Here is a 25,551-nt window from a genome sequence, read left to right as displayed (position 1 = left end):
TACCTGAATATTTAATCTCAGCTAATGTTCATTTATCTCTTAAATATCATTGGTCAGATGCTGATCACATGACCAGTGGTGGTGCATGCATGATGATTCCATATGAAGTGCACTGAGTGACAGTTGGAAGTGACAGTTGGAATTGACCAACAACAGTGGAGGAGATGTCGGCTAACTCTAAGCAAAGCAATAATATGGATACAAAAGAGGAGGAGATTGTGGTGAGCAGAGAAAGAGTGAAGACACGAAGACCTTCCCATGACACATCTGATGATGAGAGGAAGTCTTCAGTCAACAGGACAAAACCACCAGTCCAGAAGAAAGAAGAAGTAGAGGAGAACGTGGTGAGGAGAGAAGGAGCGAAGAGACTAAGACCTTCCCATGACACATCTGATGATGAGAGGAAGTCTTCAGTCAACAGGACAAAACAACCTGTCCAGAAGAAAGAAGAAGAAGTGGAAGAAAAGGAGAAGATAGAAAGTCAGAAGATGGGAGCCAAGAAGAGAGGAGCCATCTTCATCTCATCAGGGGACAAAAAGGAGAAGAAAAGAAGAAGAATTACATTAGGACAGAAACCCATGGATCTAAAGCAGAAGGCTGAAGAAGCTGAAGGAAGCAGCGGTGTTCGGCCAACTAGCTCCAAAAGCACAGTCTCTGATACCATCAAGAGGAGATTATTATTCCATCAAGTGCTTGGCCGGGGATGCTATGGAACGGTCCTGCTGGCGGAAGATTCATCTACCCGCAAACATTTTGCTGTTAAGATCATCGGCAAAAGAGCCCTGCTTGCTGACGGTGATGAGCGTGTGATGGTGGAGCGACGGGTTTTACAGCTGGCATCTGGGAGCCCCTTCCTTGTCCACGCAGACTTTGCATTCCAGACCAAGGTACAGTATTGATTGCTCGATATTAGGAAATGTCACACGTACCACACACTGCTCTGCCTCATGGACCCCACTGATATCATCTTCTTACATCTCAATGTAGCATGTCCCAAGGTAACCGCAGACAATAAGATGAATGTGATGACTATACACATGGGATATTGTGGCCCCTACTGTAATCAATAACATTTATGGCGGGGCTTGGTACATTGGGAATCATTTATTAAAACAGCCTTTTTACTTATCCCAGCCAATCACAGAACAGCTTTTACTTTTCCAGGTCAGTTAAAACAACCTTAGCTGAGCTCTAATTGGTTAGTATGGGCAACTAGTTTTCTAGTGAGCAGATTTATTAATGAGGCCCAATGTACCCCGCTCTATAAATGATTGAAAATATTAGATGTCATCATAGAGGTCAATGAACTGTAGAAAATCACTTGCCCGGACCTCATGTGTCTAATTGGGTGACTGGTAATATTTGTATCATTTACAGCATTAGCTGGGCATTATCTTGTTCGTAGGCATCATCGCCATGTAGTAGTCTCTAGCTCATTTCTTTGACACTGTAGAATTTTACATATTATTATCTTGTATAGACATGGGATTTCAGAATAGATTAAATGTATTTGTTATTTTTTGTTATTTCCTGGATGACATTGTATTTTGTGTATACCATGTGGGGGGACCCTGTGTACACTATATGTCAGGGCTATTGACTTTTGTGCACTTTATATACAATTTGAAATTGTGTTAATATTTTTGTATACAAGTATTATCTGTATCTTAAAGGTTTTTTTTAATTAATGTTGGGACATTTTTATGCACGTGCATCTACTTGTTTTTCATTGCCATGTTTTCTGTGTATAAATATACTGGAATAAAGTACAAAATCCACTGTCTTGGAGTGAAATTTCTTCTAACCTCACCAAGTAATGAAAAAGATGGTATCATATTGACCAGGGGCGAGGTGGGCCAGAGGGGCACATGCCCTCCAGGCCGGTGGCCAAGCAGCTGCTTCTTTACAGACTGCAGGGCGGCCCTGTATCTTTCATTGTGTACATGTGCCAGCTGGGCATCTGCAGCCCAGAATAGCCGGCACAGGCCACGTTCTTATGCCTGCCGGAGAGAAGCTTCAGCCGCTGAGCAGTACGAGAGGGCAGACATCTTTGATTCTTGTAAGGCCACGACCCCACTATCAGTATTTGGTCAGTATTTTTTCACAGGAGTGGGAGACAAAACCAGGAGTTGGTGATAAATACAGAATTGGTGACTTGTTTCTATTATACCTTTTCTCTGATTGTTACTGACCTGGTTTTGGTTCCCACTCCTGAGAAAATATACTGACCAAATACTGATAGTGGGGCCGTGGCCTTAGCCTGAGCTCCGGATAGTGGTCAGGACAGGAGATTTATACTTTTTGTAGAGTGTGGAAGTGGCAGGATGCTGCTCACCTCCTGACAAGTCCAGGGCCAGATCCTGAATGTTATCTATGGTCGCTCTGCTGAGGATCAGAAAGATTTATTGTAGCAGATGGACCCTTCAAGCAGGTTGGGGTCGTGCTGTCAGTGTGAGATCATCGGCTCTCGATCTGTATGAATGTTCAAATCACATCGGACCTGAGATCGAGACACTTCAGACCTTACTATACAGACCCCTGCCCCAGACTGATCCTGCACCAGCTACAGGGCCAGAGCCGGCATAACCACCCATTGCACCAGGGCAAGTGCCAGGGCCCTGGGCAAGAGGGGGGGGGGGGGCACTCACAGTTGGGGACACTGGAACGCTATTGGGCCTGTGAGTTGGGGGGGCCCGGTGTAACCACCCCCCCCCCGTGCTTTACGGTGTTTGAAATACTCACCTCTCGTCATACCCTGCTGGCCGCAGGTCCAGTCTCCTCTGCGTCTTCTGACTCTGTGACGTCTCAGTGTTGAAGAGACAGGACCTGTAGCCAGCAGGGTATGAGGAGAGGTGAGTATTTTATTTATTTTTTTATGTATGGAGCCCATTCTCTATGGAGCATTATATGGGGCCCATTCTCTATGGAGCATTATATGGGGCCCATTCTCTATGGAGCATTATATGGGGCCCATTATTCTGTATGGCATATTACATGACGCCCATTATTCTGCATGGAGTAATATATGGGGTCAATTATGGTGTAATGAGCATTATATGGGGTTCATTATTCTGTATAGAGCATTATATGGGGCCTATTATTCTGTATGGAACATTATATGGGGTCCATTATTCAGTATGGAGCCCATTCTGTATAGAGGACTATGTGGTGCCCATAATACTGTATGGAGGACTATGTAGTGCCCATAATACTGTTTGGAGGACTATAATGTACAGTCTAAAATGAAAACTTTTGAATCCCCCCTTGACACGCCCCATGCACTGTGAGGATTCGCCGGTTTCTGAGCTATTATAGAATTTACAATAGATATCACTCATGAAATGTAAGAAGTACCGTATTTTTCGGACTATAAGATGCACCGGACCATAAGACGCACCTAGGTTTTAGAGGAGGAAAATAATAAAAAAAAAATTTAAGCCAAAAATGTGTTCATGATGCACTTTTAAGGGGGAGGGGGTCTTCTGCTGACACTGGTATAGGGGTAATGTCCCCCAATTCTGACAATATCCCCCATCCTGGTATATATGCCCCCCCTTTTATACGTGGTCCCCATCCCCATCCTGGTATGCATGGCACCCCTCATCCCTATCCCGGTATGCATGGCACCCCTCATCCCTATCCCGGTATGCATGGCACCCCTCATCCCTATCCCGGTATGCATGGCACCCCTCATCCCTATCCCGGTATGCATGGCACCCCTCATCCCTATCCCGGTATGCATGGCACCCCTCATCCCTATCCCGGTATGCATGGCACCCCTCATCCCTGTCCCGGTATGCATGGCACCCCTCATCCCTGTCCCGGTATGCATGGCACCCCTCATCCCTGTCCCGGTATGCATGGCACCCCTCATCCCTGTCCCGGTATGCATGGCACCCCTCATCCTTACCCTGTGTGACAGTGTCACTGGTTTTATATGTGAGGGGAGGTATGTGTCACTCAGGATGCTCTCCTGTGTGAACTAAGACCGACTTTATTTTTCTGCCAGCGTGTTATATGCTGGTAGGCTTACTTTGTTAAAGGGTGTGCGGTTTTATGGGAATGGCAAAGAGGGCGGGACGCCATTCCCCCTACCTCCCCTCAGGGTGTGGCTGAGCAATGTGTAAAAGCTCAGTCCCTTTTTTTTTTTCTCTGGAGTGTGGTCTGGGAGAGGGAAGTCTCCAGACAGTATTGTGGAAGCTGCAGAGCTTTTCACATGGACTTTAGCAGTGCAGTTTATGCTACCGAGAGCGGGCGGAACCCGCTCATCTATGGACTGAGTTATACTTTGTTTTGTTTTTTTCGTTTAACCCAGAGGGGTCATGTTTGTTTTTCCTGTGAAACCTGCATGAGTTTATGGCTGATATTAAACCAGCAGAAAGGAAAACCTGAGAACGTGTGTCCTGAGTCTGCCTCCAGGAGAGCCGAGCGAGTCGACTTGCCACACCTGGTATAGTGGTATGCATGGCACCCCTCATCCCTGTCCTGGTATGCATGGCACCCCTCATCCCTGTCCTGGTATGGATGGCACCTCTAATCCCCATCATGCTGCACATGGCCCCCTCAGCGTTACCCTGGTATGTATGGCCCCCTCAGCGTTACCCTGGTATGTATGGCCCCCTCAGCGTTACCCTGGTATGTATGGCCCCCTCAGCGTTACCCTGGTATGCATGGTCCCCCTAATCCTTATCCTGGTATGCATGGTCCCCCTAATCCTTATCCTGGTATGCATGGTCCCCCTAATCCTTATCCTGGTATGCATGGTCCCCCTAATCCTTATCCTGGTATGCATGGTCCCCCTAATCCTTATCCTGGTATGCATGGTCCCCCTAATCCCCATCATGCTGCACATAAAAAAAACAAAAACCACTGATACTCACCTTTCTTCTCTCCTCCAGCGCTGCGTCCTGTCTGCCCGCACTGATCTCTCCATGTGAGCCGCGCATGACATCACTGCCATGCGTGGCTCACAAGGAGAGATCAGCTGCCAGAAGTCACTGCTCCCCATGCCGGGACTGTGTGCGCGGGGAGCAGTGACTTCACTCTCCTTCATAGCCGGCACACAGCGTAGCTAACATTTTGGAGGGAAAAAAGTGCGTCTTTATAGTCCGAAAAATACGGTAAGTGAAATCTTTGGCATTGTACTATATCTATATTTCTCCGCCTTATCTGTGCATCATGAATTGTGGTATGTGTTAAAGGGGCCCACTGAGACTCTTTTGAGCCTACGAAAACCTGGAGCCGGCCCTGTACAGGACATCACAGATTATATCTATACTGCCATCTATACAATGTGATGTCTGGTAGTCGGTGCAGGATCAGTCCAGGGCATATATGATCTAATGTCAGTGCACAATAAAGTACATACTGTACATTGCTGACATACTGTGACTACAGACATCAGATCTTATACAGTATATATATGCTGTATGTATATACATGTATATGACTGTAGATACCACCAAAATGGAACAATAGGTGCTTATTGATGCTAAAATAAATATTGCAAAAATTAAAAGACAATTCTACAGAGTATAACATTGGAGGACCCCAAGTCACCAACACATGAGTATCACATATATAGAGACAGTAGTGAATATATATATATATACTAGATGGTGTGCGGATTCAAACGCATCGGGTATTCTAGAATATGAATGCGGTACACCGGGCGCAATCAGCACAGCGGTGTTTAAATTTGGCGCCAATATCGCTTATTGGTCCCGGCCGCGACCAATCAGCGAATTGTATTAGTGAGGACCGGGGAGCGGCGCTGCGGGAGATGACCGGCTGCTCGCAGCAGAAGTATCCCGACTGGCGGCGCCGCTCCTCCCTTCACACTTACCGTCGGGAGATCAGCGGTCCTAGCTGCTGATCTCCCGACGGTAGCCGCATGGAGGTCAGCGGCGCCGCCGGTCATCTCCCGGCTGCATCCCTGCTGACCTCCGTGCGGCAGATGAGCCGCTAACGGCCGCCATCTTTTTTCTGAAATCCCGCGTCGCTGATTGGCCGCGGCCGGACCAATCAGCGACGCGGGATTTTCTGGACAGACAGACAGACAGACGGGATAAGACAATTATATATATTAGATATATGCCTATAACTTGCCAAAAAAAATCCTAATGATTGCACGCATATGTAGCACAATGTGAATGTTAATCTATATAGTTGACAATAACCAAGGGGAAATGTAAGTGTCTTTAGAACTACTAAGAAGATAGCTTCTTACACTCACAAGCCCAAGTGAGTACACATATATAGTATATAATATTAAACTCTGTAAAGAATCTCCTATAAAATAATACATTCAAAATGGAAGAGCAGTAGTTACAAGGCAACTTAAATGTCCAAGTGAGTAAATGTGGGATGTGGTCCTATGTGCACCAATGTACCTTTCGTCCTTGCTTCATCAGGGGCCCCCAAAACATCCATTTTGGATGTTTTATTTTATAGGAGATTCCTTATAGAGCTTAATATTATATACTATATATGAGTACCCACTTGGGCTTGTGAGTCTATTGTGGTATAGCGACAAGCTCGGCTGTATGCGTAGGTAAAATACAAGATACTGTCTCTTTAAATTCTCAGGTTAGTTTATTTAGCAGTCATAAACTACCCTTGAGTCCATAAATAAAAACACAGCCCATTCAGCTAAAGAGACAAAACAAAATGCTAAACTTTCAGAACTTTCAGCAGAGTCCTTATCTCGGCCAAGGTCTGGCCACTCACAATTAGCTACACACAGGTTCATCACAGCATGTGCTAGCTCCTTCCTAGAACAAAGTTTCCCCAGGTACTGAACACACCTGAGTGTCAGGGCTGACTATTTAAAGCCCAGACACTCCCCTGATTGGAATGAAGGTGGATAAGGTTCCTCCCTACACTTTCATTATCCACTGAAAACATTCCATTGTAAATGTGGTTCTATTAACTCTCTCTGCACCTACTGCATGAGAACTTGCATGTTTTCACATCACTGAGTCTAAGAGTCTCAGCGACACATACCTCCCTTCTGACACACTACCAGAGACTTTGTCACACTATGAAGATATCCTTTTAGTAGTTCTACAGACGCTTACATTTCCCCTTAGTTAATGTCAATTATATAGATTAACATTCACATTGTGCTACGTATCTGTGCAATCACTAGGATTTTTTATTTTTGGCAACCATATTATAAATATATATATATATACACACACACACACACACACACACACACACACACACACACACACACACACACTAGCTATTGAACCTGTTCTACGCCCGGGTGGCGAGCATTTTTATTGGTATATGGTCTCCCATGCTGGTATGTGCTGCCCCCCACTGGTATTTGTGCTGCCCCCATCCTGTCCCCTCTCCCCAATCCGGGTATGCATGGCACCCCCTCATCCCAATCCGGTATGCATGGCACCCCATCTCTCATCCTGGTATGTATGGCACCGATCATTCCCAAACCTGGTATGTATGGCACTCAATCCCTCTTCCTGATGTGCATGGCACCCCATCCCTCATCTTGGTATTTATGGCACACCTCATCCCTATCCTGTTATGTATGTTACCCCTCATCCTGGTATGCATGGCAACCCATCCCTCATCCTGGTATGCATGGTACCCCTCATTCCTATTCTGGTATTTATGGTACCCCTCATCTTGGTATACATGGCACCCCTCATCCCAATCCGGGTATGTATGGCACCCCTCATCCCCCAATCCTGGTATGTATGGCCTCCTCATCCCCCATCCTGGTATGCATGGCTCTCTCATCCCCAATCCTGGTATGCATGACTCTCTCATCCCCAATCCTGGTATGTATGGCCTCCTCATCCCCCAATCCTGGTATGCATGGTCCCCTCATCCCCCAATCCTGGTATGCATGGTCCCCTCATCCCCCAATCCTGGTATGCATGGTACCCCTCATCCCTATTCTGGTATGCATGGAACCCCACTTTCCTATCCTGGTATGCATGGCACCCCTCACCCCCCAATCCTGGTATGTATGGCACCCCTCACCCCCCAATCCTGGTTTTCATGGTTCAGTCACCCCCCAAATCCTGGTATGCATTGTACCCCTCATCCCCCAATCCTGGTATGCATGGTCCCCTCACACCCCTTTCCTGGTATGTATGGTACCCCTCATACCCCTTTCCTGGTATGTATGGTACCCGTCACACCCCATTCCTGGTATGTATGGCACCCCTCATCCCTTTCACGGTGCACACATACAAAAAAATAAACACATACTCACCTTTCTTCCCTGTGCTCCAGTGCTACTGTATCCTGTTCTGCCGGGGGAGCAGTGCGGCGCCAGAATACGCACGTGCCCATACCGTGCTGTTCAACGGCATTTTGCTGAAGACACACTGCAAATATGTCTTCAGTAAAATGGCGCCGGATAGAGTTATGCACATGTGCCGATTCCAACACCTTCACTCCTGCCCTGGTCTCCGGCGAGAAGAGAAGCACCGCTGCAACGCTCCTCCCGGTCAGGTAAGTATGGCGCCGGAGATCGCGGTATGTGTTCAGTGTCTACGCATACCGCAATCTCCGGCGCCATACACTCCTCTTACCTGTAACGTAATAGGTTCTTCTGTCTAGAGCCAGACTGCGCAGGCATGTAGCACTTGCCAAGTCTTTAAAGGCTTCAGACAGAGGGAGGCTTGTAGCATTATATTATATATACAGTACAGACCAAAAGTTTATTTAAAGATTTTTCTGCATTTTCATGACTATGAAAATTGTACATTCACACTAAAGGCATCAAAAGTATGAATTAACACATGTGGAATTATATACTTAACAAAAAAGTGTGAAACAACTGAAAATATTATATTATATTCTAGGTTCTTTCAAGTAGCCACCTTTTGCTTTGATGACTGCTTTGCACACTCTTGGCATTCTCTTGATGAGCTTCAAGAGGTACAGTAGTCACGGGAAATGGTCTTCTAACAATCTTGAAGGAGTTCCCAGAGATGCTTAGCACTTGTTGGCCCTTTTGCCTTCACTCTGCGGTCCAGCTCACCCCAAACCATCTCGATTGGGTTCAGGTCTGGTGACTGTGGAGGCCAGGTCATCTGGCGTAGCACCCCATCACTCTCCTCCTTGGTCAAATAGCCCTTACACAGCCTGGAGGTGTGTTTGGGGTCATTGTCCTGTTGAAAAATAAATGATGGTCCAACTAAACGCAAACCGGTTGGAATAGCATGCCGCTGCAAGATGCTGTGGTAGCCATGCTGGTTCAGTATGCCTTCAATTTTGAATAAATCCCCAACAGTGTCACCAGCAAAGCACCCCCACACCATCACACCTCCTCCTCCATGCTTCACGGTGGGAACCAGGCATGTAGAGTCCATCCGTTCACCTTTTCTGCGTCGCACAAAGTCACAGTGGTTGGAACAAAAGATCTCAAATTTGGACTTATCAGTAGTGTTGAGCGATACCTTCCGATATCAGGAAATATCGTATCGGATTGGATCGGACCGATACCCAAAAAGTATCGAATATCGCCGATTCCGATACCGGAAACCAATGCAAGTCAATGGGACACAAATATCGGAATGAAAATAAACCCTTTCTTTCCTTGTAGGTTAATTCTACATGAAGTAAAACAACTAAGAATAATGTAGAATGTATTACGCGAAAAGCCGGCAATTCAGCAGCGGCATACACCTTTACCCGACAATTTACAACAGAAAAAATAGAGCTTCACACATAGATTAGATAGATAGAAACATGTCAGTCACATATATATGGAGTACAGTGACAGTGTTGCTTACTGTACTTGTCATTTAGTGTAAAGGATTTATTTTAAAAAATAATAGTGTTTTCATGCACCGTCTCTTTAAAAAAGTCGGCCGGCAATTCAGCAGCGGTACCCGACAATTTGTAACAGACAGAATAGAGCTTCACACATAGATTAGATAGATAGAAACATGTCAGTCACATATATATGAAGTACAGTGACAGTGTTGATTACTGTACTTGTCATTTAGTGTTAAAATAAAGGATTTATTTTAAAAAAAATTGGCGTGGGGTTCCCCTTAATTTTAGTCTCTAGCGGAGGTTAAGCAGACGGCTGGGGCAGATGTTTGAAGCCTGGGAAGGGGGTAATACCCACGGAGCTTCCCAGGCTACTAATATGAGCCCCCAGCTGAATACCTAGCCTTTACTAGCTATTAAAATGGGGGACCCCCTCAAAAAAATGACGTGGGGTCCCCCCTAATTTAATAGCTAGCAAAGGCTAGGCAGACAGCTGGGGGCTGATATTAATATCGCAGGAAGGGTGCCATGAATATTGGCCCCCTCCCAGGCTAGAAACACCAGCCGACAGCCGCCCCAGAAATGGCGCATCCATAGGATGCGCCAATTCTGGCACTTAGCCTCGCTCTTCCCACTGCCCTGTAGCGGTGGCAGTGGAGTAATAGGGTTGGGGTTGATGTCAGCTTATAATGCCAGCTGACATCAAGCCCAGGTTAGTAATGGAGAGGCGTCTATAAGACACCCCCATTACTAACCCCATAGTCAAAGTTAAAAAAAAAAACACAAACACCCAGAATAAAGTCCTTTAATTGAAATAAACACACAATTCTTTATTGTTCTAAATTAAACTCTACTTACCATCACGCCCATTCCAGCTGAAGCCAACGATCTCCTGCAGTAAAAAAAAATAATAAAGCAACCTCATCCTTACCTTTCCATGGTTCCCAGGACAGCTTCAGCTCTGCTACATCGAGATGACAGGCTGGACCGCAGCAGAACGCTGCCATCCAGCCTGTCATCCCGCAGACACTGAGAAGCGCAGGCATGCTTGCGCTCTTCAGTGTCTCTCTGTGACGGCATCCAGATGAGCCGAGGTCATGTCCAATGAACTCAGCTCACCTCATGCACGTCACTGACAGCGTGGGAGAATTCTCCTGCACTCAGCGCTTCAGCGTGAGAATTTTCCCACGCTGTCAGTGACGTGCATGAGGTGAGCTGAGTTCATTGGACATGACCTCACCTCATTCACGTCACTGACAGCGTGGGAAAATTCTCAGCTGAAGCGCTGAGTGCAGGAGAATTTTCCCACGCTGTCAGTGACGTGCATGAGGTGAGCTGAGTTCATTGGACATGACCTCGGCTCATCTTTATGCCGTCACAGAGAGACACTGAGGAGCGCAAGCATGCCTGCGCTTCTCAGTGTCTGCGGGATGAGTAAGTATAGTTTAATTTAGAACAATAAAGAATTGTGTGTTTATTTCAATTAAAGGACTTTTTTCTGGGTGTTGTGTTTTTTTTAAATACTTTACTAGAAATTCATGGTGGTCATGTCTAATATTGGCGTGACCCCATGAATTTCGGGCTTAGGGCCAGCTGATAATGCCAAGCTGGCCCTAACCCCTTTATTACCCAGTGAGCCACCGCACCAGGGCCCTGGATGAGTTGGGTACAGCGCCAGAAGATGGCGCTTCTATGAACGCGCCATTTTCCGGGGTGGCTGTGGACTGCAATTTGCAGCGGGGGGGGCAGAAAGCTTGGGCCTCCCTGCGCTGCGGATTCCAGCCCCCAGCTGCATAGTTGTACCTGGCTGGACACAAAAATAGGGCGAAGCCCCACGTATTTTTTTTTTTAATTATTTCATGAAATTCATGAAATAATTAAGAAAAAAAGGGCTTCCCTATATTGTTGTGTCCCGCCAGGTACAAATAGGCAGCTGGTGGTTGGGGGCAGCCCGTTCCTGCCTGCTGTACCTGACTGGACACAAATATAGGGCGAAGCCCCACATCATTTTTTTTTTAATAATTTCATGAATTTCTTGAAATAATTTAAAAAAACAATACGTGGGGCTTCTCCCTATTTGTGTGTCCAGCCAGGTACAACTAGGCAGCTGGGGGCAGGAATCTGCAGCGCAGGGAGGCCCAAGCTTTCTGCCCCCCCCGGTGCAAATTGCAGTCCGCAGCCGCCCTGGAAAATGGCGCGTTCATAGAAGCTGGATGCTGTACCTGGCTGGCATACAAAAATATGGCAAAGCCCACGTCAAAATTTTTGGGAAAAATTAATTAAAAAATAAATAATAATTTAGGGACTGCATCTTTATTAACTCCTCAAATGTCATTTAGTGTTAAAATAAAGGATTTATTTAAAATAAAATTGGCGTGGGATCCCCCATAATTTTAGGCTCTAGCGGAGGTTAAGCAGACGGCTGGGGCAGATGTTTGAAGCCTGGGAAGTGGGTAATACCCACGGAGCTTCCCAGACTACTAATATCAGCCCCCAGCTGAATACCTAGCCTTTACTAGCTATTAAAATGGGGGACCCCCCCCAAAAAAATGACGTGGCTTACCCCCTATTTAATAGCTAGCAAAGGCTAGGCAGACAGCTGGGGGCTGATATTAATAGCCCAGGAAGGGTGCCATGAATATTGGCCCCCTCCCAGGCTAGAAACACCAGCCGTCAGCCGCCCCAGAAATGGCGCATCCATAGGATGCGACAACTCTGGCACTTAGCCTCGCTCTTCCACGTTGCCCTGGTGCGGTGGCAGGGGGTAATAGTGGTGGGGTTCATGTCAGCGCCAGCTGCCATGAAGCCCAGGTTAGTAATGATGGGCGTCTATAAGACACCCCCATTACTAACCTACAAAGTGTTAAAAAGAAAAAACACACACTACACCCAGAAAAAATAATTTATTTGAAATAAAACACACAATTTTATTTAATTCTTAGTTTACTAAAAAAAAAGAGTTACCTGTCCACGTTCCTGCGCTGATCTCCCATGCACAGCTGTCACATCTGGAGATGGTGACAGCTGTGCATGGCTGCTGTAAGCTCGCACTGCCGGGAACACGTCCGCTCCCGGCAGCGGGAGCCACTGACTGAGGTCACCGGAGTGCATTCAGGCAGCGCAGCTCCGGAGACCTCCTTTACGGCAGTGCTGTACCGTGGGAATTTCTTACGATACAGCAGGGCCGTAAAGGAGCTAACCGGAGCAGCGCTGCCTGAACTCCGGCGAACCCGCTTATGCAATGACGGGGCTGCTTTACGGCCCCGTCATTCTAGCGGCGGCTGCTTTACGGCCCCGTCATTCTAGCGGCGGCAGCGGTTTAGAGCGGTCACATTCTATGTGGCTGCTCTAAACTGGAGATCATCGTGGGACACTCGTGGACTACTACGGAGGGGTAAGGATAAGGTTGTGGTTTATTATTTTATATTTTATTACAGGAGATCGATGGCTTCGGGGAATTAGGTGTCTAGGTGAGTATAGGTGTAGTTTTTTATTTTTTACTTTATTTTAGGTGGCGATCGGCGGGGACAGGTAATGTATGAACTAATTTATTGTAGGCTACCACTGGCCACCAATGACATGTATTTAAAATTTATTGGGGACACAGTAGGGCAATTTAAATAGCAGGATCAGGCTGATGGGAACTACTGCTCCCATCGAGCTGATCCTGCTGGCACGAGTGGACGGGGGACAGACATAGGCCGATGGGAGTAGTAGTGTCACATCGGCCTATGTCTGCCTGCACGCACACACCCGCAGACATCGCACAGACACCGCACACACCCGCAGACATCGCACAGACACCGCACACACCCGCAGACATCGCACAGAAACCGCACACACTCGCAGACATCGCACAGACACCGCAGACATCGCACAGACACCGCGCACACCCGCACACATCGCACAGACACCGCACACACCCGCAGACATCGCACAGACACCCCGCACACACTCGCAGACACACGCACAGACACCCACACACACCAGTCATGACGGGCTGATCGTCTGGGAGGTGAGGCTGACCTGTGCGACCGTGGGAAAGTTCATGTGAGTTCATACAATGCAGTCAAGCATGAACTCACATGAACCCTCTGAGGGCACCGCGGCTACTTCAAATGAACAGCTGATCAGCATCACCTGATACCTCAGCTGTTCATTTGAAATAACCGGCGGGAAAGCGCAGCACAGAACGGGAAAGCCGGCGGTGAAGTCTTTTCACTGCCGACTTCCCCGCCCGGGTCCTTCACTCCCCGCTCCTTGGTGCTGCGCTCCCCGCCCGGTCCTAACTTACGATCGGGATGGGATGTGGCGAGGGGAGCGGAGGATCGGGGTGGGAGGCTGCAGGGAAGCAGTATGGGGCTGTGTGATTGTTTAAAAGCCGGCGGCTTTTTACCGCCCGCCGGCTTTTAAACGATCAGTAGAATTCTCCCACGCTGGGATGGCATTCTGATGACAGGCTGGATCTCAGCTGAGCGCTGCCATCCAGCTTGTGATCCTTCAGAGACACTGCAGAGCGCAGGCATTATGGGAACTTCCGATTCCGGTATTCGATATTGTAAAAGTATCGGAATTAAGTATCGGAATTCCGATACCGCGAATATCGGCTGATACCCGATATTACAGTATCGGAATGCTCAACACTAGTGATGAAAAAAATTTGAACATTTGTAAATAAAAAACCATTGGGTTTGTGCGTCCATTTTCTAAGACCTGCAAATGTTTTATTCTTTTTTTGTGAGGTGGGGAGATGTTTTGATCACATTTTATTGCCTTTTGTTAGGAAAGTGTGTCGGCCAAAAACACACTTAATTGAATATTTTGATAATAATATAATTATTTTTTTTTATACTTAATAAAGGAAAAGGGTTGATTCAAATTATTATAAGTTTTTATTTGGTTTATATTTTTAACACGTTTTTATATATGTTTACTTTATTTTTTCAGTCCTCTTATGGAATTTAAAGGGTTTTTCATCAAACAAAGTACATTTTAACTAATAGATCTTGGAGTAAAAATAAGTTCTACAATTGGATGTGTTAAAAACATGTTCCTGTGCTGAGATAATCTTATAAATGTGCCCCTGGTTTGTACTGTGTAATGGATGTGTCTGACCTTACAGGGCCATGGTCTGATCATACCACAGCTCCTGGGCAGGGGGGGAGACAAAAGAGTATACAGACATTACAACACGGGATCACAGCTGATTCATTTTGTGAGGCAAAACATTTTGCTGTCTGTTTTTAAGCAATATTTTTCCTGAAAGAAATAATCATTTGTGATCCTGTCTGTATCCTCTTTTGCTTCCTCCTGCCCAGGAGCTGTGGTATGATCAGACCATTTTCCAGCACGGTCAGACACGGCCATTACACAGTACACAGCAGGGACACATTTATAAGATTATCTCAGCACAGGAACATTTATTTTTACACTCATCCTAGTAGTTCTCATAGTCAGCTGCCATGATAACCCATCCGCAGCCAGTGATCAGTGTAACAGCAGCGATCAGAACAATCTCTGATGGCTGCGGTTACAGATGCCGGCTGTGTACAGGCATCTCCCTGTAGAACCGCGAGCAGAACGCCTGTGGGTGGAGGTCACACAGCCCTACCCCGCTCATGCCATACTGCCTCTGGATTTGGCTAATCCCATCTTTATTTCTTCATTATATCCTGATATTTATTCTTATGTTGGCCAATGACTTTTGCACTATGTACATTATTACGGCCATATATTCAAGTTATGTGTCACAAGAATTATATGAGATTTTTCCTATTTATTATATTAGATGTACTGTTTTTCTCTTTGATGTTATTCTGGTATATACATATATATATCTGCACATGCACTTTATGTATTTAATATATCGATGGTGTTAATTTACTTGTATTCATGTATTTACTGGATGAAATCCAATATATGTGCGTCCTAGGGAGAACCACTATTCAATACATAGGCTGTGTCTCTACACCCCACGTGTGTTTTAATGTATAGTTGTCAATTACATGTTTTTTAACGTATTTTTCATGTCTGATCACTGATTTATCCAAATAAAGAATTTACTCCATTATGTCTGCTGTATTATTTAATCCTTACTGGATTGCTGTAGGTCATTTCATACTTGAATTGTGGTCCAGTGGACCTTAATGATTCTACACATCTATTTTTTTTCCTGAATGTGTAGCTATACCCCATTCATTGTCGGTGTTATGTGTACAGGCATCTGCCCAGTATGATGCGGGCTCAGCTCCTGAACCTGCTCCATACATAGAGACCTGACATTGGAGGAGCCATTACATCATATGTCGGCAAACGCTTTTCTGCCTCCTTTATAAGTTAGCAGTGGGAGAGCATGATAAAAAGGCTTACCTACCCCTGAGACCGCCTTTAGCTCTTAGGCCACGGCCCCACTATCAGTATTTGGTCAGTATTCAGTCAGTATTTTTCTCAGGAGTGGGAGCCAAGACCAGGAGTGGGTGATAAATGCAGAGTTGGTGACTTGTTTCTATTATACCTTTTTCTGATTGTTCCTCACCTGGTTTTGGCTTTGGGGTGACAGCTAATATTTTAACAATAGTAGGGGTAACATTAGGCCTTATTCAGAAATACTGTCTGTTATTAAAATTGGCTTTGTTATCAATAGTAATAAAACCTCAATTTTTTTATTTTTTTTATTTTATTTTTAAAAAGCAGATTTATCAGCCATCACCCCAAGATTCCCCTGATTCTTTAGGTCATGGTGCTCTTTGGATGACAGCTAATATGTCTAGAGTTTACAGTAGGATGCACTGGTCCATGTTTATAGACGTCACAATGATTTAGTAACGTGCGGCATTGTACTCATTACACTGAGCTCTGACTTCTTGGGATGGGTAACAAGGACATTTTTGGGGTAAATGAGGCCCAATATACCCCTTACTATAGATTATTACATTTTTCGCAGTGTTCCCTCATCTGTATAATAACATCTTAGGTCCTGATGCTCCTAGTGAAACCACTAATATTAGGATAATTTGGAAAAAAACAGAGAAACTAGGAGTTTCTTATGCAAAAATATGACAAAATCTTTATTAAATACACATGTATACATAATAGCAAATAGACAATAAAGACAAAAACAGTGTGCATAGGGGTAAGTGTAAGGAAACCCCCCCAGGGGAAAACCAATCAGAGATTATATATAGCTCTATGCAAGGTATAGGCTGGGAAAAGCGGGGTGTTTTAGGCTAGTGGTAACAGGTTGACCCAGGTAATCTATATAGGGCAAGTGGTGAGAGTATAAGCACCAAGTGTGCCACTAAAATACCAACTCCCAGGGCCACCATCAGCAAATGTATAAGTATCAGAATAATGGACCAAAGGGCCTATGACCGCTTACCCTAAATTGTAGTATCCCAAGGACCCTCAGACCGGTGGCTAGGGTGGTTTAGCTTCTTCCCAGGGAAACCACTAATATTAGTATTATTTACAGTATGGGGTAAATTATCACATGAATGTAAGCATCAAATCCATTTAGTAGCCCTTGGACATTGAAGACCATCTCTGAGACCAGCACAGTTGTAATATGTGATATGTCTGTTTACATGTATTTTTCTGTATGTCTTCAAATATGTTTATGTCTGTATGTGTCTTTGTATATGTCTGTATATGTTTGTGTGCGCACATTTCTGCGACCCGTATATGTGCAAGTCTGCATGTGTATACGTGACTCCGTGTGCGTATATGCGTGACTGCATGTGCATGACCGTGTGTGTATGACCATGTGTGCGCATGCCTGCTGGTGTCTGACTGTGTGCATGACCGCGTGAGTGTATGTGACTGCGTGTGTATGACTGCTTGTGTAAAAGACTGCATGTGTGTGCAAGACTACGTGTGTGCGTGACTGAGTGTTGACTGCATGTGTGTGTATGTGCATGACTGCGCGTGTGTGTCTGTGTGTGACTGCATGTGTGTATGTGCGTGACTGCGTGTGTGTGTATGTGTGACTGCATGTGTGTGTATGTGCGTGACTGCATGTGTGTGTATGTGCGTGACTGCATGTGTGTGTATGTGCGTGACTGCATGTGTGTGTATGTGTGTGACTGCGTATGTGTGTGTATGTGTGTGACTGCATGTGTGTGTATGTGCGTGACTGCATGTGTGTGTATGTGCGTGACTGCATGTGTGTGTATGTGCGTGACTGCATGTGTGTGTATGTGTGTGACTGCGTGTGTGTGTATGTGCGTGACTGCATGTGTGTGTATGTGCATGACTGCGCGTGTGTATGTGCGTGACTGCATGTGTGTGTATGTGCGTGACTGCATGTGTGTGTATGTTCGTGACTGCATGTGTGTGTATGTGCGTGACTGCATGTGTGTGTATGTGCATGACTGCGCGTGTGTGTCTGTGTGTGACTGCATGTGTGTATGTGCGTGACTGCGTGTTTGTGTATGTGTGTGACTGCATGTGTGTATGTGTGTGACTGCATATGTGTGTGTATGTGTGTGACTGCATGTGTGTGTATGTGTGTGACTGCATGTGTGTGTATGTGCGTGACTGCATGTGTGTATGTGCGTGACTGCATGTGTGTGTATGTGTGTGACTGCGTGTGTGTGTATGTGCGTGACTGCGTGTGTGTGTATGTGCGTGACTGCGTGTGTGTGTATGTGCGTGACTGCGTGTGTGTGTATGTGCGTGACTGCGTGTGTGTGTATGTGCGTAACTGCATGTGTGTGTATGTGCGTGACTGCGTGTGTGTGTGTATGTGCGTGACTGCATGTGTGTGTATGTGCGTGACTGCATGTGTGTGTATGTGCCTGACTGCATGTGTGTGTATGTGCGTGACTGCATGTGTGTGTATGTGCGTGACTGCATGTGTGTGTATGTGTGTGACTGCATGTGTGTGTATGTGTGTGACTGCATGTGTGTGTATGTGCGTGACTGCATGTGTGTGTATGTGCATGACTGCATGTGTGTGTATGTGCGTGACTGCATGTGTGTGTATGTGCGTGACTGCATGTGTGTGTATGTGCGTGACTGCGTGTGTGTGTGTATGTGTGTGACTGCGTGTGTGTGTATGTGTGTGACTGCCTGTGTGTGTATGACTGCATGTGTGTGTATGTGCGTGACTGCATGCATGTGTATGTGTGTGACTGCGTGTGTGTGTATGTGTGTGACTGCATGTGTGTGTATGTGTGTGACTGCATGTGTGTGTATGTGCGTGACTGCGTGTGTGTGTGTATGTGTGTGACTGCATGTGTGTATGTGCGTGACTGCGTGTGTGTGTATGTGTGTGACTGCGTGTGTGTGTATGTGTGTGACTGCATGTGTGTGTATGTGCGTGACTGCATGTGTGTGTGTATGTGCGTGACTGCATGCATGTGTATGTGTGTGACTGCATGCGTGTGTATGTGTGTGACTGCATGTGTGTGTATGTGCGTGACTGCGTATGTGTGTGTATGTGCGTGACTGCATGTGTGTATGTGCGTGACTGCATGTGTGTGTATGTGTGTGACTGCATATGTGTGTGTATGTGCGTGACTGCATGTGTGTGTATGTGTGTGTATGTGCATGACTGCATGTGTGTGTATGTGCGTGACTGCATGTGTGTGTGTATGTGTGTGACTGCGTGTGTGTTTGTGCATGACTGCCTGTGTGTGTGTCTACATGTGCGTGTGGACCAGTGTACAAAAAACTGATGTATATCTGAGGATTAGTAATAACTAGCTAACAAATTTATCCATTTAAAAATTAAAAATGTATTCAATTTAGATTAATACCAAAAAGCTATGCAGGGGCTCATACTGTATCTAGGAGGCTATGTGGGGTCTCATACTGTATCTAGGAGGCTATGTGGGGTCTCATACTGTATCTAGGAGGCTATGTGGGGGCTCATACTGTATCTAGGAGGCTATGTGGGGTCTCATACTGTATCTAGGAGGCTATGTGGGGTGTCATACTGTATCTAGGAGTCTATGCGGGGGCTCATACTGTATCTAGGAGGCTATGTGGGGTCTCATACTGTATCTAGGAGGCTATGTGGGGGCTCATACTGTATCTAGGAGGCTATGTGGGGGCTCATACTGTATCTAGGAGGCTATGTGGGGTCTCATACTGTATCTAGGAGGCTATGTGGGGTCTCATACTGTATCTAGGAGGCTATGCAGGGGCTCATACTGTATCTAGGAGGCTATGTGGGGTCTCATACTGTATCTAGGAGGCTATGCGGGGTCTCATACTGTATCTAGGAGGCTATGTGGGGTCTCATACTGTATCTAGGAGGCTATGTGGGGTCTCATACTGTTTCTAGGAGGCTATGCGGGGTGTCATACTGTATCTAGGAGTCTATGCGGGGGCTCATACTGTATCTTGGGAGCTATGCACGGGGCTCATACTGTATCTAGGAGGCTATGCGGGGTCTCATACTGTATCTAGGAGTCTATGCGGGGTCTCATACTGTATCTTGGGAGCTATGCACGGGGCTCATACTGTATCTATGGAGCTATGCGGGGGCTCATACTGTATCTACTGTATCTAGGGAGCTATGCGAGGGTTCATACTGTATCTACTGTGTCTAGGGAGCTATGCGAGGGTTCATACTGTATCTACTGTATCCTGGGAGCTATGCGAGGGTTCATACTGTATCTACTGTGTCTAGGGAGCTATGCGAGGGTTCATACTGTATCTACTGTATCCTGGGAGCTATGCGAGGGTTCATACTGTATCTACTGTGTCTAGGGATCTATGCGAGGGTTCATACTGTATCTACTGTGTCTAGGGATCTATGCGAGGGTTCATACTGTATCTACTGTGTCTAGGGAGCTATGCGAGGGTTCATACTGTATCTACTGTGTCTAGGGAGCTATGCGAGGGTTCATACTGTATCTACTGTGTCTAGGGATCTATGCGAGGGTTCATACTGTATCTACTGTGTCTAGGGAGCTATGCGAGGGTTCATACTGTATCTACTGTGTCTAGGGAGCTATGCGAGGGTTCATACTGTATCTACTGTATCCTGGGAGCTATGCGAGGGTTCATACTGTATCTACTGTATCTAGGGAGCTATGCGAGGGTTCATACTGTATCTAGAGAGCTATATGGGGGCTCATACTGTATCTAGGGAGCTATGCGCAAGGCTCATACTGTATATGGGAGGCTATGTGGAGGCTCATACTGTATATAGGAGGCTATATGGAGGCTCATACTGTATCTAAGGCGCTATCTGGGGGCTCACACTGTATATAAGGAGCTATGTGGGGCTCTTACTGTATGTAGGGGGCTATGTGGTGGCTCATACTGTATGTAGGGGGTGATGTGGGAGGGCTCATACTGTATATAGGGGGATGTCAGCATACTTAATTGTGCTCAATATTAAGTTATTATTATTTATTATTATTAAATATTATATTATAAAAAATAATTATAATTAATATGTTAATATTAACATTGAGCAGAATTAATTTCAGCCTATTGGTTTGGTCTCCACAACAATCATGGTCTCTCATGTGGCCCCTTGGGAAAATTAATCTCCCACCCCTGCTCTATTTTATATAGCGCCATTTTCTGTATGGTGCTGTACATAAGGGTGAACTTTGCGCTGCGCGCTGTGTGCACCGCTGTCTTTGTCCATCTACAGATGTGTACAAGCGCACCTATGTGTTACTTTTCTTGGTCATGCCCTCAGCACTCTCTTAAGGCTGCATGCCCACGTAGCATTTTTCAAGCGTATATGCTGCGGAATTTCCGCAGCGTAAACGCTTGAAAAACGCATGTATATCCGCACCCCATGGTCCCCAATGGCATTCCGCAATGTCAATGCCCATGCTGCGGATTTTTCCGCAGCGTTTATGCTGCGTTCAAAAATCCGCAGCATGTCATTTAATTTTGCGTTTCCGCATGCAGAATTGCCTTTGTCCAATGCATAAAAAATGCAAGGCAATTCCGCATGTGGAAAACGCGTGATAAACGCGCGAAAAATGCGCGATAAACGCGTGCGGAATTCCGCATGCGTTTTTCCGGGAGAGGACTTGCATTTATGAAGCAGAAATTTTCTGCTTCATAAATGCAACGTGGGCACATAGCCTAAAGGAGTTATTTGACGAGCCCCACGTGAATGGCGCAGCAGTGCGCATCATCAACCACAGCTCCATTTATCTTTTCACAGTTCCGTTTCTCTGGATCATGGTGGTCCCAGTGGTTAGGTCCGCAGTGATCAGAAAGTCATCCCCTATCTATAAGAAGGGGGATAACTTCCAAACTTGGGATAACCCATTTAAACAGGATTTCAAAATGTATTTTTATTTGCCCATAGGAATGTAGAAAATGATAAACCAATAATGACTCTACCTAACTGTAATACAGCCTCTCCAAGAATAGGACCGAGGAAATGGCACTGTGCAGTCTATATGTATACAGAATAATCCAAATACTGAAAATTACACTCCGTATACAGGACAGGAGAAGTGGTACTGTGCAGTCTATATACAGTATATACACAGAATAATACAGATACTGAGAATTAAAACCAGTATACAAGACGGGAGAAGTAGTACTGTGCAGTGTATATATACAGATTACTACAGATACTGAGAATATTGCAGTCAATTTATATACACAGAATAATACAGATACTAAGATTTACATCAGTATACAGGGCAGGAGAAGTGGTACTGTGCAGTGTATATATACAGAATAATAAAGATACTGAGAATTACACCCAGTATACAGGGCAGGAGAAGTGGTACTGTGCAGTGTAAATATGCAGAATAATACAGATACTGAGACTTAGGCCACAGCCTCACTATCAGTATTTGGTCAGTATTATTTCCGCAGTATCTGTATTATTCTGTACATACAGTATACACTGCACAGTACCACTTCTGTCTGTATGCTGATTGCAATTGTCAGTATCCGTATTATTCTGTATATATACAGTACACTGCAAAGTACCACTTCTCATGTCCTATATATACTGTGTGTAAGGCCACGGCCCCACTATCAGTATTTGGTCAGTATTTTTTCTTAGGAGTGGGAGCCAAAACCAGGTGAGGAACAATCAGAGAAAAGGTATAATAGAAGCAAGTCACCAATTCTGGATTTATCACCCACTCCTGGTTTTGCCTCCAACTCCTGAGAAAAAATACTGACCGAATACTGACCAAATACTGATAGTGGGGCCGTGGCCATAGGGAGAATTATACACAGCATACATAGCTCCAAAATATATGCTACAAACATCTAAATATATATATATATATATATATATATATATACCCACACAAACACTGGGACCATTGTATATACATGTAGTAAATATTATAGTATATATATTATAGTATGAACTATGGAGCTGTGTATATAGTTATTTAGTGTGGTGCTGTGCCTGAGTACATAACTTTTAGTGGGAAGTCCACACCATATACAGAGCTCCACACTATATACTGGGTTATAAAACATGGTATGGAGCTGTGTGTATACTATATAGTGTAGAGATGTGCCTTTTATATAAAATGTGCAGCCCACACTATATGCTATACACACATATTATATTCACATCACATCTACACTATATATTACACACAGCACCTCACTACATGCTATATACACAGGTCCACACTATATACAGTACTTAATTATGCTGTTTACATCAGATAGTATAATCTGGGGCCGATGCATATACATTACATAGGATACACTGGGGATGATATGTATACATTACATAGGATACAATGGGGCCGATGTATATACTTCTGAGGGGATGTGCTGGGGGCGATCTATATACATCACATAGGATACACTGGGGCCGATGTATATACATCAGATGGGATACGCTGGGAACGATGTATATACATCACATGGGATACACTGGGGCTGATGTATATACGGATTATAATGAGGGCAATTTGGGCTACCGCCCGGGGCCCGAGGCTTCAGGGGAACCCATGGCCAGATTGCCCTCATTATAATGTTTTGTGCGGAGGCAGGGGTAGGTTTGGCAGGGGGACCGCACTGTACCTTTTAGACGCCGGCCACATCACAGGGAGGCAGACACGCACCCTGCGCGCTGTGTGCTGCATCTCCAGGACTGACATCACACAGCAGCGCCTGGAGCTTCTTTATCCTGCGGGAGAGGAGCTGGTGGATCAGGTCAGTGAATGGCGGTAAATATGAGGTCTGGAGAGGATGTCTGGAGTGAGGAGGGGGCTGCAGGATGCTGCTCCCTTCCTGATGAGTTTCCATAAGATTCCATAGTGTCAGTTCAGCGGCCGCTCTGATAGGGCTCTGTATAAGTTATTGCAGGACTTTCATCGTTGCTGCAGATCAGGTCACTCTGGGTCATCGGCTCCAGCATCACCAGATCTGCAGGAAAATTCAGAGTCCTGTAATAAATCCCACTGAGCCCCAGCAGAGCGACCACAGACATTGCATAGAGGATCCTGCACTGACTGATCAACCCTGAACCTGCAGGACATCACATACTGTACTGATCCATATATGATATGTGAGGTCCTGTAGGCAGGTGTGATCAGTACAGTGTATATCCCTGTACAAAATGTCACATCCAGTAAACAGATTAGTGTATATTATACTGTGGTACAGACATCAGACGGGATATAACAATGTGTATAGTATAACATCTAATGTCTGTATCACAGTATATTATACTAGCTATTGAACCCGTTTTACACCCTGGTCACAAGCATTTTTAGTGGTACATTTCTGGCGCCATTTTTTTTAAGACACTGTGTCTGCGAATTCTCATAAACACTTCAATAAAATGGCGCTGGATAGCGTGGTAAGCGCATGCACTGACTCCGGCACCATTTCATTGAAGTAATGTGCTACAAAATTAAAGGGTTCCCTTCATCGGAAATAACGCTATTAACCTGCGTTCAGGTAAACAGCGTTTTTATACTGCCCAGTAGCTGAATGCAGTGGGGAGAAAATGATCTTTATTCTACTCGCCAGCATTTGGTGTCAGTCATGAGGGCAGTGCCGGTTCGGTCACCACTCTGAGTATACAGAGCATCCTCTGCAACCGAGCCCCCGGCCCTGACTGACACTGACTCTACATTGAGACCGGCTGTCAGTCAGGGCCAGGATTACAGGGGTTGCTCTGTATACTCAAAGTAATGACTGAACCGGTGCCGGGCCAGACCCCATTACTAAAACCAAATGCTCCCCCATCCTGGTATATGCTCCCTCCCCATCCTGGTATATGCTCCCTCCCCATCCTTATCCCCCATCCTGGTATATGTTCCCCCATCTTGCCTGCTCTGATGTTCTTCCATCCATACAAAAAAAAAAACACTCCTACTCGCCTTTTCCCCTCTCGCTTGCAGCGCATCCTCGAACACCGGCAAGGCTGGAGGAGTGTGGCGCCAGAGTTCGCACCTGCGCATGCATGAACCACAACGCCACACTCCTCCAACCTCGCCGGACATCAAGGTATGTGTCCTAATGGCGCCGAAGATGGCAGTATGACGTGATCTCCGTCATTACAATCCTTTATCCTCGTCCTCCTCCCTGTCACCTGTAACATCTGATGTGTTCTTCTGTCTCCGGCCAGACTGTACAGGCGCATTGCGTGCACAGTCTATAGAGGCTTCGGACAGACGGACACATCCCTGATTATATTATAGATAGTCATGTATTCTCATATAGACTCTACAGGGCCGTACCTAGGGGAAGAGGAGGGGCATGTGACCTGGGTACAGCCGTCAGGGGGGTGCCTTCGGCCCACCTCATGCGGTGGTCAGAGGTGTCTCCCAGGCAGCTGCAATTTGCCGCCCCCAGAGTGGGAATCGACCA

The 25,551-nt window shown here is 45.8% G+C and overlaps 1 long non-coding RNA gene across 2 annotated transcripts in view; it reads right to left on the bottom strand.

Moving 5' to 3' along the window:
- Window positions 1-23,863, bottom strand: part of LOC141203156 (uncharacterized) — a 43,824-nt gene extending 19,961 nt beyond the window's left edge. The window contains exon 1 of one of the 2 annotated variants that reach the window (XR_012274293.1): window positions 23,755-23,863. This is a non-coding gene — a long non-coding RNA (uncharacterized lncRNA). Of the gene's footprint in view, window positions 1-6,743; window positions 6,813-23,754 lie in introns of those variants that run through there. The other variant, XR_012274292.1, reaches the window with a different exon arrangement.
- Window positions 23,864-25,551: the final 1,688 nt, after the last annotated feature.

Source organism: Phyllobates terribilis, unplaced genomic scaffold, assembly GCF_046119375.1.
Source record: "Phyllobates terribilis strain yellow unplaced genomic scaffold, ASM4611937v1 Scaffold_124__1_contigs__length_5142088, whole genome shotgun sequence".
Lineage (NCBI taxonomy): Eukaryota > Metazoa > Chordata > Amphibia > Anura > Dendrobatidae > Phyllobates > Phyllobates terribilis.
The sequence above is the reverse complement of the archived record's forward strand: the minus strand, read 5'-3'. Positions and strand labels throughout refer to the sequence as shown.